Genomic DNA, 16936 nt, shown 5'->3' on the forward strand with positions numbered 1-16936 from the left:
ACTATCTAGCAGCATAGGGGAGTTCTATGAATTAAGCTTTTTTAGAGTTTTTTTTTAATTAGTAGTTATGATGTAATTTATGGAAGCAACTGGTTGCAGATATAAATCTTTAAATATATTGCATGAATTTCGAATTAGGACTCCGTCAGTTAATAATATTCTCCCTTCGCACAACATGTACGTCACCCCCATTTTATGACATGGTACATTCCAAATGGGAAGGCGCCAGAAAGGGTCAGCGGCGGGTCAGTTGCAGCGGGATACCTGTCTACAGTTGTGCCTTTGACATTTGAGCCGTTGGAAAGTGGAAGTGCTTTTTTAGGCATGGACCAAACAACAGTTGCAGTATTGAAAGGTAATGTTAATTTGCTTTTGTCCGTCTTTGCATGTTGGCTAACAAGTCGTCACATGCTAATTTTAACAAACTGGTTTACTTCATAGACTGTAAAAATAATGGACGGGACAAGGTCCCCGGTCTAGTGAAGCTTTTATTTTTAGAGCTCCCCCTGCTGACTGGCTGCAGCATAGGTCATAAACCCTGCCTCCTCAATGATAACAGAGGGGATGTGGGTCAAACTGTAAAGCTAAAATACTCGTCACATAATTTTTTTTCAAACCTAAACTCTGCTGTGGTCATTAGTTATTATCACCCTACATTGTGTTCAAGCGCTCATTTTTCCGTGAAGTTTGTTTTAAATAAGTTATTTGAGGTTGAAAAACAGGATTTTACGACATATTTGACGCTGATTGACAGCCGCCGAGGTTTGGCATCTCACCAGAAGTGCAAATAAGCAGAAAGTGCAATAGTCTGTGCTATGTACAGTAATTGAGTGCAAGAGTCTGTGCTATGTACAGTAATTCTGTGCTTTGTACAGTAATTGCAAAATTTACAGATGTAGACAAAAAAAGTGAATTATTAGGTAAATCTGGATGGCTGGATTAATGGGATGCAATAAATATAAATAAATGCTATAAATAAGTAATGCTACAAAATAAGTGTGTTTTTAGGATTATAATATACAGATTAAGATGCAGTGAGCATGCTATACTAATAATATACAGATTAAGGTGCAGTGAGCATGCTATACTAATAATATACAGATTAAGATGCAGTGAGCATGCTATACTAATAATATACAGAATAAGATGCAGTGAGCATGCTATACTAATAATATACAGATTAAGATGCAGTGAGCATGTTATACAAGTTTACAGATAATTTAAAGAATATGAACATACTATAATACAATAATACAGATGGATGAGAGATGTGTGTGTGTGACCAGGAGGAGTGGTGGGGGGATGATGGGTGTGAGGTGATATGGAGGGGAAAGGGGGGTCAGCAGGGTGCGGAGAGAGAGAGGGAGAGAGAGAGAGAGACAGAGTTCAGAGTTCGGGGTGTGAGGTGATATGGAGGGGAAAGGGGGGTCAGCAGGGTGCGGAGAGAGAGAGGGAGAGAGAGAGAGAGACAGAGTTCAGAGTTCGGGGGGTAGAGTTCAGTAGAGAGACAGCTCTGCGGAAAAAGCTGTTCCTCAGTCTGCTGGTTCTGGTCCGGAGGCTTCTGAAGCACCTGCCGGAGGGCAGGAGGGTAAACAGTCTGTGGGCAGGGTGGGAGGAGTCTTTAAGGATGCCATGAGCTCGCCGCAGACAGCGTGTTCTTTGGACATCCAAGAAAGCACCCAATGTGTATATCGTTATTGCGATTGAAATTGTATTTAAAACCAAGAATCGTAATAAAAAATCCGTTCACAGATGCGGTTCATTGACTGTACAGTTATTTTACAGCAAAAATAAATACGTCTGGTAAGGTCTCAAAAAAGTATCTAGGGCAAAAACAAAGCCAAATAATTGTAATCTGGCCTGCATCATTACTAATGTGTACATTTTTACAGTTTGAGTGATAAGTGGACTATACCGAGAGTAACAGGTTTTACTTTCACCATGCAGGCTGAAATTCATAGTACTATATATGAGGGTAGAATATTTCTCTATGTATCCAGATAAAACTAAAGGCAAGCTCTGATTTAATATAATTGTTACTGATTTAAGAGACTAACCGAAACGTGAACGCAAACATGCTAAATATTCTGCATTGTCTTCCACACACTACCAATTCAACAGTCACAAGTTGATCATATTGTAAATTTAATGACGCTCATTGAGAATTTGTACTAAAAATTGACAAAACCTGACAAAAACTGAGGTGATTGTGACTGTGTCTGTATTTAACACCTTTGAAAGGAAGGTGTTAATGCAGGAGACCAGTGTTACACACAACAGGCTGCTGTTATGGAGCTCAGCGTAAGTTCAGACAGGAAGACTGGTTATATTCTTCCACTCATTAATTCAACCTAAACCACTCCCCCGACTACTTCCTCTGTCTCCCTTCTCTGGTGATCAGCTGATAATGGGTGTTTATTCTTTAAGTAATTAACCAAACAGATTCGGGCACAACCTCTCTCAACCAATCATCCTGCTGCGGCAAAATGCTAAATCAGTTCTCTCGGTCACAGTCATTCTGTCATTTCAGGGCAACCGCTGCAACCCACCACCGCCCCAGTCATCTCCATTCCAGCTCAGCAGAACCCAGATTTAGGCTCATCATAGCCTCCATTCCTCTTCACCACCACCAGTGTCTAGACTCCATAAGGGGGTCTCCTAGCCTGCTGTTGGCTTCATTACCTTCTGAGTGGGAAGTCGTCACGATGGAGTCTAATCCCCCAAAGACTTTGCACATTCAAAATTAAATTGTTGCACATTTATTGTAAATAAATAATTGTTCATTCTCAATTAAGTCTCTCCTGACTGAAATGGCAGTTAGGAGGAGACATAGGCACAATAAAAATAGGCATAAAAATCACGTTAGTGTGATTGTGTTAATATGTTTTAAATGTCATGCATTTATTTTTGATTTCGCTTCAATAATCGTTAACGAAGAGAAACACCATGATTAAACTACAGACTATTGTTGCCTTTTTATATTCAAAGAAAGCTGAACATTCACAGCCTCTGCATTCAAAAGAATTTCAACATTGACATTTATGTCGTCCTATTTCCCTCTTTTCATCAACATTATATTTTAAACAGGGATTTCCTTTTTCTCAGCTCGCGCGTCTCTCCCCCAGCTCGCCCTCTCCGGTGAGCTCCTCTCCATAATGCGCTCGTCTCCTCCCTCTACAGCCCGCTGCTGTAACTCTGTAGGACGCTTTGATTGGGGCACCTCACCAATAAAATACTGTTTTATATTTTATTAGCAGTTTGCCACCACACTGCACTTTTACTCTCCAAAGGCATATGAGTATGTGCGTGACAACTTTAACAAAGCTTTACCACACAGTCACACCATCCGCACAGCTGGTCCAGGATTTACTGTAGCATCTTTTACAGCACTAAAAGGTCATGTACAGGCAAACAGAGAGAAGGGAAAAAGAAACAATCTGTGCTCTCAAATAACAAAGCAGTCTCAAATCTTTTTGAGGAATTACAGCTAAAAAAAACATAAATTTAATAAAGCTGATCATATTATTGGATTCATCCTGTCTTATTATATATTTTGTTTTTCCTCTTAAATAGTTATCCTGTCTTAAAAACAAACTTTAGAACCTGAAGTTTAGCAGAACCTGAGGACAGATCTGATTTCAGGTCTGAGGCATAAACATCACAGTGAAATTCATTATACTTTACATTTAACTCCATGATTGTTTTTCTTTATTACAGAAGATGCCCTCAGATTCAGATCCATCAGCAACCCCTGACAACATGGAGGACTCGTCCCCTGAGCGTTTCCTGTCCTCTCTTGATGGAGTTCTTCTCTTTAATCATTAACTCTTGAAAACAGCAGCACAATATGCCAGACTGTTTGACAAGTCTGTGATTGAATAAATTGAAATGGAATCTCATGCGTATCTTGCTATGCTTATTGGCTTTAAATGTTTAATATTTAATACGTTTGAAGGCCATTTATCTCAGACGAGCCCGGCTGTGACAAACTGAGCTCGTCTGCTTGCTTTGTTGTTGTCTTAGCTGTTGTTGGTCAAGAAGAAATTAATGTTAGTTCAAGGCCTTTTCAAATGTGAGCTATAAACTTAACTGCTAAATTATTTTACTGTGACCAACATGTTGTAGTGCTCCAGTTAATCAGAGACAGTCAATTCAGATTTAAAAAAAGTTTATTTAAACATTTTATGAAAAATAAAAACTTCAATAAACAACCCCTGGCTTCATTAACCATGTGAAAAATAAGTAAGGGAGACCATCAGGTCAAATTGCTGGGACATAGGAGAAAGTATAAAGAAGAATTTAACAAAGAAATCCCAACAAAAAGTATAGAGATCCTGGATGATTGTTTGACTGTTGAAATATGATGGAAAAGCAAATCCAACACAACCCTCCAGCATCTGGCCTTTCAAACACAGGGCAACATCATGTAAAGAAAAATAGCACCATTAAATATTGACCTGGATCTCTGTGTTTTATCTGAGGATGACTATGGTAGCCTTCTCACTGTTCACTGTCACAAAGCACCAGACTCTGTCCACCTTCTTCAGACATCGATCAGCTCCTCTGGGTGATGGCAGAGAGGACTCTTGATCTGGGAGAGCTGCTGGTGTGAGGTCATTTCTACCACAGTGGATGAGCAGGGCATCTGGCACAGGTGAAAAAAGGAGGAGGTTCCTTCAAACTATGTGACCCCAGCCTGACCTCTGTAACAGGTGTGCAGACAAACGTTGAAATGAGTAATTTTTAGGTTCTGTTGACTGTAAAATAGAAAAGAAAACATCACCTTTCTATTTAACATTTAGCTGGTGTATGACTCGGTGTGATTTTTATTTTGTTTTAGAAGACTGTATTGTTAACAATAGCTTGTTTTTACAATCCTCTTATGAAACTTAAATAAAAATCACAGGATATATAACTTTTAACAGATGATTTTAACTTACACTTCACCTCTGTGGAAGATGTCAGACCTGCTGCTGTTGTCTCTTTGCCTAAATGAAGATACAAAAAACAATTGATTTACTGTTCACTTAAATATATTAGAAAAGCAGACTTGAATCGCATTGCAAACTATCAGTTTCTAACAAAATACAACATATCTTACCACCTGTAGCCTACGGTCTGTGGTGCTAACCTAGCTTAAATATAGAACGATTTCGGCAAAAACAGAGGACCCAGCAGCCCCCGTATTTTCAATAATGATCAAAATAGCGGGATTTTTTAAAACACAGTGTTTAAATGTTAAAATTTGAGTACTGTGGTTGGTACTTACACATTTCTTCATAAGACTCGTAGACCGGCAGAGCGCTTTCGGTGTAGCTGGGCTGCGTAAGTCATCAGGGCAGTACTCTAAATAGGGTGGGTTCATTTGAATACTGTACAATAAAACTCCAATAAAACACTGATTTTGATATTAGTGGAAATGGCAGGCAGACTTGACCTAAATGTAGATACCTATTCCTGCTTAAGATGTGCTTCTGTGCTGCAACCACTGACTTGACAACCAGCTTATGACCTTATAATGTATATTTACAGTGTGATTGTATGTTTTTTTCAGCTGCTAATATTAGCACAGACATGCTTCCCAGTCTGTCTAAGGAGGACTTGCGTGACCTCTTTCCGGGGCCTGAGCACTTTTTCCGAAGGAGAGCCATTTGGAGGACCACACATGGTGAAAATGAGGTGATATCAGATTTTAACATTGTGTCGATATTTAACCATGCTGCGATTTACAATGTCTGTGAAACTGTCATGGTCTGTGTCTTTCATTCCCTGTTGATTTTCCTGTTTTCAGTGTCTAGTCTTCCTCTAGTCTTCCTTTTTGTTCCCCGCTACCTGTTTGGTTGTATCTGCATTTTGGTCCAATCCTGCACCTCCTCTAGAACTTATGATGCCGCCACAATTCCCACTACCCCAACCCGTTTGTCAACCCCTTCTTCCTCCCCTGCAACTATCCCCTCCTCAAAGCCAGGAGACAGTGCCAGCAGAACTGCACAGCTTCTAAGTCCACAATATATTGTATACACTGTTACGGCTGTATGTTTCCCTGTGCCCTGTGTCCCTTCTCCCCTTCTGTTGTCTCCAGCCCAGGTGGAGCTACTAATTGCACAACGAGGTACACCTGGCCTCAGTGCTTAAAAGGCCAGTGCTGGCTGCAGAAGAGGAGGCATTTTGAGTTGGGACTGCGTAGCTGCTCAGTCAGGGATTGGCTGTTGTCTTTTGTTTCTCTTTTGATCTTTGTTATCATTTAGTGTGTCATTTTGTAATAAATCACTTTGTTTTGACTTTTGCTAAGGTGGTTAGTGTCTTTTAATGGGTCAATGTACGGTTTGCTGTTAGCCCCATAGGGCCGCCTTTATGGTGGGGCGTAACAACACAGACACAGAGCTGGAGCAGTGAAGAACCACCTTTTTTGAAAAACAGCGTGCTGGACAAGAAGGAGACTTTACCCTCTCCAAAGAGCTTCGCTGTCGCTTAATAAGGAATACAGTAACAAGCATGATTGCCATCAAGAGAGCTGCAGGGGATGACGTCCAGTATCCATGCAGCCGTGAGCTAACTGTGATGGCTAAGCGTCTCATTGACTACTCCCAAAGCTGCAGGATAGATCTGCAGCTAGTGGAGCTGAGTGGGTAGGAGGATATGCTTTATTCAGGATCAGTGCTTTTATGGCTTAATTTCATTTTGATCAATGTGATTTTTACACTCTGTGTTTTTGTCAGGAATCTGTGAAGAAGCAGTTTTTGAAAAGGGTCCAAAATGTGACAACCCCCAAAAAGAAGCAGGGAGCAACTCCTTCAAGAAAGAGGCGACTGGCTCAGCTCTGAGAGCAGCAACCAGGAGTCATCCACTGATGACACCGGGTCCAATGCTTCAACTTTGATCTTGGAAAGATCACCGCAGTCTGGAGGCAGTTCCCTAGAGGCTGAACAGGTGGATGGTAAGAGCACATACTGAGATTGTGTTTTTGTATAAAAACTACTACGAGTATTGACAAGGGGGAATGCCTTTATCTAATTATATATATTTTTTTAATTTAGTAAATGTAACAGTATCATCGTCACTTTAAAACTACAAGATTTATAATAAGGATGCTAGTTTAGACATTTGTTAATAGATCATAAAACATTAACTGACAAGATTAAAATTTACTGTTTCAAAATGGGCTAATGTCTGTGACCGACTAACACAAGAACTGCAAGCATTCTACTTTACCTGTAATCTTTATGAATATTAATTATCAAGATTATTTTGTCATGGTAACAGCTTCAGCTCAGTCTGGTTCTGGTGATTCAGCTGGAAAGAGCAGAGAGAGAGAGAGAGAATGCTCCTGCTGACTTAAGACTTCAGACTCATTGTAACTATTACTTTACTGGAGTAAGCTAAAGAAATATTGTATTTTATTATCAATAAACATCTACTCCATGTGGAGTTGAGTTGTGAGAAAGTGTAGTGAGTGGTGCAGATGTATTGCCACATTTAATTTTAGAAGTTATTTATATTTATACATGTTTTAGATAAAACAAAATTGAAATGATTGCCAATATAATCATTCACCTAAAAGTAAGCAACTTTGAATATTTGTATGTTTCTTCAAACTGTAATGGTAGAAACCGAAACAGTGATTGTAATTTCATTTCAACAATAGAGCCTGAAACTACTGACAGAACCAGGCAAGACACTACAAAGTTCTGCAGGAGCTATACAAATCCAGGGCCAGACCCAAGAAGAAGGATGTTGCCCAGCTGTTGGACCTTGAATACCAAGCAAGACGGGCTTACATTGACTCTGATGTTATGAAGGAGCAAGACAGACCTACCAAGATTCTTCAAGCATATCCCTGCTTCAGAGAAGTGGATCAGAAAATCAAATCATTTTAAGTTGACTTATGTTTAATATTAATAGGTTAATCTGCAATTTATACTTGCATAGTAGGTCCAGAAATGTTGTATTCACTAGATTTTGATTGGAATGTAAATTTTAAAAGATACTTTCTATCTGTCCTTCTGTGGTAGATAATGGATGAACTGCAGCAGATCCTCAATCAAGGAAACTCCCACTTCATACCTGAACTGAAGAACCGCTGGGGGACCTTTTTGTGAGAAGATCCAGTTTTATGGAGTTTTCAAAAAAGTCATGAGACCTCCACTGGCAGATAAAGGTAATTACTCACTTATCACTTGATAAAGAATCCATAGGCTGGCCGCAGTAGTCGGTGCTGCTGGTGCTACTCAGTTTCCACCAAGTATTCGCCATTTACATAACTTGTCAACCATCCTTGCCACTCCAACCATCTGCTTTTTTCATTTTCCCACCTGCAACTCACTGTTTCTTGCAGTCTCTCCAAACCGCACTCACTAATGTTTCTTGTCTCGTTGCTCTGTCTTTCTCTCTGTTTTTATGTTGTTTTTTGAATAACTAACTGCAGTAAATAAAATTAGACTGTTTTGTTTTTCACAGTAAAGCAAGCGGTTGCAATGAAGGCTTTGCCAGACATCTTCCCATCACCTGTTGCTCCACCTAAGAAGTTGGGGCATGCAAGTGAGGCTATGCTTCACATCCTTGAGGTAAGAAATTTATGTATGACAGTTTTTCATGTACTGTACAGCAGGGCTATTCAACTAGGCTGCATAGTAGGCTCCTTGCCGCACATCCATAAAAAGTAATGAACACTGGCTCACAACTGCTTTGTTTCTTTTACACTTACCATTTTTCTTGCTTTCTGTCACTTCCTCATATTCATTTTTATTTCAATTAAAGACAAGCCTTGCTAACCTGCAAAATATCCATTCAGTATACTCTGATAAACATGCGCGCACACACACACACACACTAATTAGCTTCACTTCACACACTTAATTAGCCTCATATTTCTATTTGTGTTTCAGTCTGTGGAAGACCCCAACACCTTCCTTCAGACAAGACCACTCTTCAGCCCTGTGGTGGTTGTCTGTGAGAGCAACTGCATTCTGGCCATCGGAACCACGCCTGTGCTGATCTTCCCAAAGGAGGACCTCCCTGACAGTGTAATGTACATCATGGCATGCTACTACACCTTTCACCTCACATACCCCAAGGGCTTAGCCACACTCCTCTCTGTGCTGCAGACAGAAGTCCTCATGGATGCCATCCATGACCGAGACATGACTTCTTCATATAAAAAAGCAATGGCTGAGTGGAGGAAGACACAACAACACAACACAGAGACACGACACAGAGACACAACAACCAAGCAACGCAGAGACACAACAACACAGACAAAAAGACACAACAACACAATGACACAGAGACACGACAACACAACACAGAGACACAACACAGAGACACAACACAACGACACAGAGATACGACACAACGCAAACACACAGAAACACAACAACACAAAGACACAATACAACGACACAGACACAACAACCCAACGACACAGAGACTCAACAACCAAACAACACAGAGACAACAACACAGCGACAAAGAGACACAACGACCCAGATACACAGAGACAAAACAACCAAACAACACTGCTCCTATTGGACAAATAAACAGCTTCAGTCACAGAGTCAAGACTCTGTCAGTCCTCAAGAACACAACAACACCACACAACAACACAGAGAGACAACAACCAAACAACACAAAGACACAGCAGAGATATAAAGACACAACAACACAGACAAAAAGACACAGACACAACAAAACAACACAGACACAACAACACAGATACACAGAGACACAACACCACAGAGACACAACTACACAGAGACACAACAACACAGAGACACAAAGACACAACAACACAGAGACACAACAAAAAGACACAACAACGCCAAGACACAACACAACAACACAGAGACACAATAAAACAACACAACAACATAGAGACACAATGACAACACAGAGACACAACACAGATACAAAACGACACAAAGACACAGCAACATAATGACACAACAACAACAACAACACAGAGACAAAAAGACACATCAAAACAACACAGAGACGCAACAAAAAGACACAACAACATCACAGCAACACAAAGACACAACAACACAATGACACAGACACAACAACAGAGACACAATGACACAACAACAACACAGAGACGCAACAAAAAGACACAACAACATCACAGCAACACAACCACAAAGACAACAGAGACACAGACACAATGACACAACACAACAACACAGAGACTCTGTGTGTGTGTGTTGTGCCTCTGCGTGTGTGTCTGTCTGTTTGTGTTGTGTGTGTCTCTGTTTGTGTTGTGTTTGTGTGTGTGTCTGTTTGTTTGTGTGTGTATGTGTGTGTTGTGTGTCTGTGTTTGTTGTGTGTGTCTCTGTGTCTGGTTGTATTTGTGTGTGCCTGTGTCTGTGTGTGTGTGTGTGTTGTGTGTGTTCTGCCTCTGCATGTGTGTGTGGGTGTGTCTGTGTCTGTGTGTGTCTGTGTTGTGTCTGTGGTTGTTGTGTGTGTTTTTTGTGTGTGTTGTGTCTCTGTGTCTGGTTGTGTGTCTGTGTTTGTTGTGTGTTGTCTGTCTGTGTGGGTGTGTGTATCTGTTTTTGTGTTGTGTGTTCTGCCTCTGCATGTGTGTTTTGTGTGTGCGTCTGTCTGCGTGTCTGTGTTTGTTGTGTATATGTTTGTGTGTGTGTATTGTTTGTTGTTTGTTGTGTGTGTGTTGTGTATCTGTGTGTGTGTCTCTGTGTTGTGTGTGTGTGTTGTGCCTCTGCGTGTGTGTGTCTGTGTCTCTTTGCGTGTGTGTCTATGTTTGCGTGTGTCTTTGTGCGTGCGTGCGTGTGTGTGTGTGACTTTCACCAGCACACACCAGTTGTTTGGGGACGTCATTCCCTTTGGGGACCAAAGCCAAAGGACCAAACCACCGTCCCCATTTAGATTTGTATTTTATTGTATTCAGCACGCTCCAGAATGTGTTTTTTTTATTAAAATCTCCGATGTCCCTAAAAGTCACTTATTTCAGACTTTCTGTGTGTGTGTGCCCCCACTCCACCCCCCCCACCCAATCTGTGTATCCCTCTACGTCGCCCCCTAGTGGAAGTGTGTGTAATTGTCTAGGACCCCATAGGCGGTTTGCATTTTGCCTGATAATAGGATATAAGATATATAGTTATAGTATAATTATAATGGATATTATATAATATATTTGTTTTATTTTTAGTTGTATTACCATGCCTGCATTTCCAAATAATTATATAAATTATGGCCATTTCAGCCCCTTTGTGTCATAGTTTGTACACAACAAAAGTTTCCAGTTTTCTATCTCCTGATATATATATATATATATTCTTGCATCACATATTTTAAAAATCACAATTTGTATGTATATAATAGGGATACAGGGAAACCCCCTCCTTGGGTTGGCTGTATAAAGAAGGCTATAAGACTTCTTTATACAGGACATTTTGACAACAGTATACCAGTCACTTATCAAAACAGTTCTCACATTCAACATGGCATCCTGGTACCACTCCCTCACAGTGAAAAAAGCAATACAACTATCACTATAATAGCATGTATGTAACCTTTGCTCATGTTCAGTGTAATTGTGGAGCTACTTTTTACACTGTAAATGAGGAAATGGTTCTGGCATGGTTCTTTTATCTGTACTATTTTAATGTTTTGGTGTAATTTCTCTGTGTCAGAGCTGACAGCTCTGACACAGAGAGGAGCTCCTCATACTCTCTACTGTAAGTGCAATAAACCTTCAGGAGAAAAATGCCAGTGCTTTATCAATACACCTGTTCAATGAGCATAAACATGTAAATATGTAGAAAGCGATATTTCAATCTGCTCTGTCCCCAGTCATTTAACTGTTTAGCTTATTGTGCCAGTGTCTTAAAATTTTACAAATACTGACTGATGTCTGTGTTCTAAATTCTTTCTAAACTTCACTCAGTATTTTGATGTTAGGAATATGATTTACTATATATATAGATATATTCGTGTATGCATAATAAAATAACGAGTGTGTGTGAGAGAAGGGTAAATTTGAGCTACACACTGAGGATCACAACAGGTTTCCACCAGGTAAATCCACTGCATTTGCTACTTAAGAGATTTGATTATGAGGGTAAAAAGCCTGCATTGGTTTGTGACTAAGCTATCAATATAAAATGTATATCCTGGTATAAAGGAAACTAATAAATGTATGTTAGCTTAACTGGGTGGCTCACATATGTTAATTATACATTAAATATTCTGTCAAACAGATGATATGGCTGGCAATGAAGTGATAATGGAGAGATCTGTGAGGAGAAGACGGGTCCGTCCTCAACAGGATGCCGAACAACACATTAAACTGAAAACTGACAAGGCTGGTCTCGCAGAGCATTTTATCAACCCATACAAAGTTAAGTTCTTACATTTTGCAAGTAGTGTTTGTGTCAGTTGTACACAGCCTATTAATAATAATGTTGAATTACACTATATAAATTCAAAATTCATCATTGCTTCCTATGCGTATCTCATTTACACAAGGCTACTTTGTACTGGCAATGTGGATTGGCTATTAACATTTTAAAGCTCGGTTAGGTAACTTTTTAGAGCCATTTTGGTTATATTTAGTTTAGAAAGTCTTTTACCTTGCAAAACATGGGAGTTGCTAGTCTACCACTGCCTCAATCGATTAGTTAGTTTCTGTTTTTGTGAGACTTTGTGGTTTAAGCCCAGTTCAGACCAAAGATTTGCGACGAGATGAAACGAAACCGTTTTAGAACGTTGCAGGTAAACATTGCAGCAGTGTGAACTGGCTCATTTCGTCTCAAATCAAACCGGCTGATGTTGTGTGCCTGTGACTCAGCTTGTCAAGTCTCCAGCAGCTGATTTTAGAATGTAAGTCACAGCCAATCAGCTCGTAGCAAAGTCCGCTGGTTGAAATGGCAGTTCGGGATGGAGGCTCAATGAGAGAGAGAGAAAGAAAAAGAGACAGACAGAGAGGGTCGAGCGAGTATACACTTAATAGGGAGAGGGAGCGCAGTAATCGAGAACAAAGCAGTGAATCAGGGAAATAAAACGATATTTAGATATTTTAGTTTCATCACTACTAGAAATGCAGCTGTAGCAAGTATCTCTCTGTCCTCATTTATATTTTATGATGCTACAAATTATATACAGTTACGAAAAAAGCCTGAAAAGTCAGAAGTTAGAACGGAAGTACAGAGAGTTGTTGCTATGGAGATGATACACCGTCTCACCTCGTCTCACTGGTGTGAACTGGCAGGTTTCAGAACGTTGCAGACCTGAGCATTGCAAGTAGTTGCAAGTTTCAACTCATCTTGTTGCGAATCATTGGTCCTCCAGTTCTTCTCTTGAACTGGGCTTTAAAGGGTAAGTTCAGATCCAAACTAACGTCTGACATAAGACATACAGTTAAACTGATATTGATCTTGTAAGGTGGACTTTTTTGAGGCGGCTTAAGTCCACAACAGTACATAGCTTAGCGTCCGTGCTGGTACAGCTGCCTGCTTCTCCAAACTGGATGCACCGTTTACTATTGATAATACACTGACTATTGATAAGTACCACATACAACCCCACTTCAAAAAATCCGAACTATCCCTTTAAGGTTAAGTCTTGAGAAGGAGACTTCAACAAGCATGTTTGTGTTGGATACGGTACAGAGATGGTCACAAGTCACTTTTTGCAAGTCCAAGTCAAGTCTCAAGTCTCTGTGGGCAGCAGCAAGTCTTAATCAAGTCTCTTATGGTTTTTATAATAATATAGAGTTCGAGTTAGGGGTGGGCGATATGATGATATTAGATTGTGAAGAATCAGAACGTGTCAGTGACGGAGGTTAGCACCGGAGACTCCGGCCAGGAGACAAAATAAAAGCGTCTCCTCCAGTGATTTCTGAACACAGTCAGGAAGCCTGAGCAGGAAAAGCTAAAACTGAGCTACTGTAAGATATTTAATTGAGTTTCCTTTTAGAGAAATGCTCTGAATGAATTTAAGTTCCCTCTGGTAAACAGTTAACTACGTAGTGTGTGTCTAGAGCTTTTATTGTAAAAGGTAAGAACAAAAGAAGTGAAGCTATCTAGGCTGCCTTTGTCGAGGTTGAAAGTAAAATAGTTTTCCATCTGATGAATAAGGTCTAGCAGCAGACCTCTGTGTTGTTGTTTTATAACCCTCATAAGTAAAAAATAAATTGGTTGATGTCTTTATTCGCGGTGCGAAAGCCCCGAAAATCAATCTTGATCCGAAAAAATAACGTCACTTTTTTCCACCGTGTAATGAAAAAAGAGATTTTTAATTTCAGCGAGCTTTTCCTGTTAAATAAAGGTTAAATAAATAAAGATTCCGCTAGTGTAATGGTAAGCTAATAAGGCAGTAACATTAACGTTACGTGGTCAACAATAAACCTGCAACGTAAACTTGCCTTTAGCTGACATTAATAATTAACTTGTATTTCTCTCGGTTTAACAGCGTTAGCCAGTGATGGTGGCAGCACTAGCATGCAAACACAAAAATATGTAATTTTAAAAAACACCAAAGTTAACCACTCACAAAGCTAACATTAGTAGCAAACTAACGTTGATAGCTTATGCAGCTGAGCTTAACATGTTTGCTAACTTGAGTTAAAACAATGGTGATTGATCATATGACCCACTAATGAAAGCACTTCTACTTGCCTTTTTGCCGAGTATTTCAATATCTGTGTCTGTGGCGACATTCCCGGGCTAGATGTAAATAGGCCGCCATGTTAGTGACGCTGCTGACAGCGGTTGGTACAATTTGTTTAATGTTGATAATAGCTGTTTTTGTCATTTTCAGATGAAACTGATCTCATTTGATCAGAGATTTGACCTATATCATGATTGTTTTAATTTTTTTCCGGTTTCCTAGCAGAAAATGGCACCTGATGTCAGTGAGCTGCTGACACCTGATGTCAGCGAGCAGCTGATACCTGATGTCAGGGAGCAGCTGATACCTGATGTCAGGGACAGACCTCAGGTAGGGGCCAGTTTATAAAATACTACTTAATCTCTTAGAGATTGTAAGGTATTTGTTCTCAGTGTAGTACTCGGTGGGTTTCAGAGTATGTACTATTGTCTGTCTGTGTATGCCTGCCACCTAAACCACTGCTGAATCCTTTTATATTAGTATGTATTATTGTCCAGTGTTTCTCTTATGACAGCCCAAGTAGTAATGTACTGTAAGGACAATGATCTGTGTTTGGAATGTCTCCTTAAGTACTGACAGACATACAGTGCTTTGACATTATACATAGATGAATGTCCCCAATTAGGTATGAGTAGCGTGTGTGTGTGTTTAGAACGACCCCAAAAGTACAGACAGACTTACATACTGGTGTCTTAACATTATACATAGATGAATGTCCCCAATTAGGTATGAGTACCGTGTGTGTGTGTGTGTGTGTGTTTGGAATGACCCCAAATTAATAAAAGTACTAAGTAACATTTTTTTTTTCCTTTTCTAGCAGCAATTGGCACCTGATGTTAGCCAGCCGATTGTCGAAGAAAGCAACAGACCTCAGGTAGGGGCCAGTTTATAAAATACTACTTAAAGACCTGTTGAGCAAGAATTTCTTTATTGAAATAGCAGAAAATTCTCCAAAAATGGTCCTACTCATTCATTCCTGTGTGACAGTGTGTGTGTCCACAGAGAGCCTGCCTTCCGCCTGTAATTTCTTATTTGTTAGTGTTGGGGGTGTATGCCTGCCACCTAAACCACTGCTGAATCCTTTTATATTAGTATGTATTATTGTCCAGTGTTTCTCTTATGACAGCCCAAGTAGTAATGTACTGTAAGGACAATGATCTGTGTTTGGAACTTCTCCTAAAGTACTGACAGACTTACATACTGGTGTTTTGACATTATACATAGATGAATGTCCCCAATTAGGTATGGAGTAGCGTGTGTGTGTGTTTAGAACGACCTCAAAAGTGTGTGTGTGTGTGTGTGTGTGTGTGTGTGTGTGTGTGTGTGTGTGTGTGTGTTTGTTTGTTTGTTTGTTTGTTTGTGTTGTGTGTGTCTCTGTTTGTGTGTGTGTGTGTGTGTCTGTGCATGTGTGTGTGTCTCTGTGTGCGTCTGTTTATGTGTGTGTGTCTCTGTGTGCGTCTGTTTATGTGTGTGTGTTGTGTGTGTCTCTGTGTTTCAGTGTGTGTGTTTGTATGTGTGTGTGTGTGTGTCTGTTTGTGTGTTGTGTGTGTCTCTGTGTTTGAGTGTGTGTGTGTTTCTGTGTTTGTGTGTGTGTGTGTGTGTGTGTGTGTGTTGTGTGTGTCTCTGTGTTTGAGTGTGTGTGTGTGTTGTGCCTGTGCATGTGTGTGTGTTGTGTGTCTGTTTGTGTTGTGTTTGTGCGTGTGTTTTTTGTGTGTGTGTCTGTTTGGGTGTGTGTGTTGTGTGTATATCTGTGTCTGTTTGTGTGTGTTTGTTGTGTGTGTTATGTGTCTGTGTGTGTCTGTTTGTGTTGTGTTTGTGTGTGTCTGTTTGTGTTTCTGTGTGTGTGTCTCTGTATGTGTGTGTATGTGTGTGTTGTGTGTGTCTCTGTGTTTGAGTGTGTGTGTGTGTCTGTGTGTGTGTGTGTGTGTGTGTGTGTGTGTGTGTGGTTGTGTGTCTGTGTTTGTTGTGTTGTGTGTGTGTGTGTGTGTGTGTGTCTGTGTGTGTGTGTGTGTGTGTGTGTGTGTGTGTGTGTGTGGTTGTGTGTCTGTGTTTGTTGTGTTGTGTGTCTGTGTGTGTGTGTGTGTTGTGTCTGTGAACGTGTGTGTTTGTTGTGTGTGCGTCTGTTTATGTGTGTGTGTTTGTATGTGTGTGTGTGTGTGTCTGTTTGTGTGTGTTGTGTGTGTCTCTGTGTTTGAGTGTGTGTGTGTTTCTGTGTTTGTGTGTGTGTGTGTTGTGTGTCTCTGTGTTTGAGTGTGTGTGTGTGTGTTGTGCCTGTGCATGTGTGTGTGTTGTGTGTCTGTTTGTGTTGTGTTTG

At 40.2% G+C, this 16936-nt stretch overlaps 1 long non-coding RNA gene across 1 annotated transcript; it reads left to right on the plus strand.

Moving 5' to 3' along the window:
• Positions 1-226: 226 nt before the first annotated feature.
• On the plus strand, positions 227-6573 carry LOC114917875 (uncharacterized). The gene is made up of 3 exons (XR_010664947.1): positions 227-355; positions 3718-4712; positions 5555-6573. It is a non-coding gene; the product is annotated as an uncharacterized lncRNA (long non-coding RNA).
• The last annotated feature ends 10363 nt before the right edge of the window (positions 6574-16936 follow it).

Source organism: Labrus bergylta, chromosome 21, assembly GCF_963930695.1.
Source record: "Labrus bergylta chromosome 21, fLabBer1.1, whole genome shotgun sequence".
NCBI lineage: Eukaryota > Metazoa > Chordata > Actinopteri > Labriformes > Labridae > Labrus > Labrus bergylta.